General features: G+C 39.3%; 1 long non-coding RNA gene across 1 annotated transcript; it reads left to right on the forward strand.

Moving 5' to 3' along the window:
• The first annotated feature begins 203 nt into the window (after positions 1 to 203).
• Positions 204 to 2,012, forward strand: LOC123094838 (uncharacterized). Its single transcript, XR_006446003.1, has 3 exons — positions 204 to 353; positions 1,543 to 1,614; positions 1,736 to 2,012. It is a non-coding gene; the product is annotated as an uncharacterized lncRNA (long non-coding RNA).
• The last annotated feature ends 330 nt before the right edge of the window (positions 2,013 to 2,342 follow it).

Raw genomic sequence — 2,342 nt, forward strand, 5'->3', positions numbered from 1 at the left:
TAATGCACGAGTAGGGGCTCGAACCCACGACGGGGCGCTTATTTCACTTGCTTTATACCACTGGGCTAGGAAGAGGTTGTTGGCTGAGTACAGGAACATTTTACGATATCAAATAGAACTAGATGACAAGTGGGACCCACTCCCCCTCTCTATATCAAATAGGACCCTAATCTAAACTACATGTCAATTGCCCGACACTTCTCCTTCCTTCTCCTCCATCGACGGCGTCGACATCCCCTACTCCTCCATTGACGGCGACGGCATCGCCTTCTCCTCCATCGACAGCGACGCTCTGCTCCTCTTCCTCCCCACCACCGCTGCTGCCGTCGCTGACTCCTTCCTCTCCCGCAGAGGTATGAATCCGCCGCTAACTCCTTCCTCTCCATTTGGTTTTCTGATGCTGTTTAGATTAGGGTTTGACTCCATTGAATTAGGGTTGAACTGATTGGATTAGGGTTTGATTAGGGTTGTTGGATTAGCTTTTGATTAGGGTTGGATTAGGGTTCTTGTCGCCGCTGTTGTTGTGTTGAACTAAGCTTATTAGGGTTGGATTAGGGTTGGATTAGGCTTCTGCTCAAGTCAAGAGGATATGGTTCTCCACTTATGTACTTCTCTCTGATATGGGTTGGATTATGGTTAGTGTTGATTTATAGATATAGGTATGTTCATTTATAGATATGGGCAGATATGCCTTTTATAGTAGACATGGGCAGATATGGTCCTTTTATAGTAGCAAAAATTTTTGCCAATGAGATTGAGATTGAATATTTGCGCAGTGTGACTGAACATTGTGTGGTTCAATTTATATGTTCATTTATAGAGATTGTTTTCTGTTTCTTTCAATGATTTGTGTGGTTCAATTTCTGAAGTAAACTGGAGATGTTAGAAATTTGATGGTTGCTATCCATATATCTCCACTTATGAACATATCTGTCCAAATTTGATAGTTTCTGAACATGTGCCTTAATACTTTTTCTGTCATTTGGTGTCCATGGATTGAAATGTTGGCTGTAATATATTGATTGTAGTATATTTGTGCTTTAATACCTTTTCTGTCATTTTTGCATGTTAATTCAGTGTTTGTGTTGATTTGATGCCAATGTCCAGAAACAATATTTTGATGGATGGGTTTATGTGTTCTGCAAATTGAGGCCATTGCCATTTATAGTAGATTTATAGATATGTTCAGATATGTTTATGCCAATATTCAGATATGGATGGGTTTAGATAGGGATATTTTCTGTCATTTATGCCGATGTTTAGATATGTTCATTTATAGATATGGAACAATGTCCAGTCTTGTTTATAGTTGTGTCCTGTTTATAGCTTTTGATCCATTTATAGTAGATATGGTTCAAGCTGTGTTCTGGTCCATTTATAGTAGATTTTAGTGCTGTTGGTGGTCACCTGATGATGTTGCTGCTGTTGTTGTTATTCTCGTTGGCCCTGGCAAACACATGTAGTAAATATCCTACTTTTTTGAAGTGCTTGTTTCCTATTTATGTACAGTACTGTTGTTTAATTTACAATGCTGCTTTTTAGAGAAGTGAGATGGCTAGCTTGGAAGGTTTTGAGTTCTTCGAGATCGTAATTGAGAAATCTTGCAGTATGCAGGTATATTTATCATCACTCATTTCTTTATCTTTACTCTGCTGTCTAGTGCTTGATTAGCACAATTAACCACTACTTGACGCTGACCTCGCGATGGTGGTGCCTGACGATGACCTCGTGACAGTAGTGGCACCGGCGATTCCACAGCTGGGCGACATGACCATGTTAATTGTGGTAGAGGAGTACATCTGCGTCGGCATTTGCCACTCTGAGCGCATCAGGATGATGAAGGAGAATAAGGAGAAGAACGAGTGAAGATGTTAAGAAATCAAGTGGGAATGTTAAGTGGCAATGCCAGGCTTAGTTTGAATTTTGTGCACGCTTATGCATGCTTAAGTATGAATATTACGTTTCTTAATTATGAATATTCAGTTTGGTAATTTATGGTAATTGATATTTTGTGCATGCTCATGGATGAAAGATGAAATTATGGGTTTTTGTGCATGCTCATGTATGAAACAATATAAGTTTCATTCTGTGATTGTCAAAAACATGTTTTTCCGTTAAGATTGTTCATTAAGAATCAACAACATTATGAAACAATATAAGTTTAATGCTCAAGTATGACAGCGTCATCTAAACATGGTTTTTTGTAAACAATCGACAACATATTGGCACCACTCAAACCCTAGCCACGGAAGGCTGCTGCGACGAAATCGGCCGGTTTTTGAAAACACCGTAAAAATTTCAAATAAAATCGAAAAAATGGGAGACCTCTGCGTCACATCATC

This window comes from Triticum aestivum, chromosome 4B, assembly GCF_018294505.1.
Source record: "Triticum aestivum cultivar Chinese Spring chromosome 4B, IWGSC CS RefSeq v2.1, whole genome shotgun sequence".
Taxonomy (NCBI): domain Eukaryota; kingdom Viridiplantae; phylum Streptophyta; class Magnoliopsida; order Poales; family Poaceae; genus Triticum; species Triticum aestivum.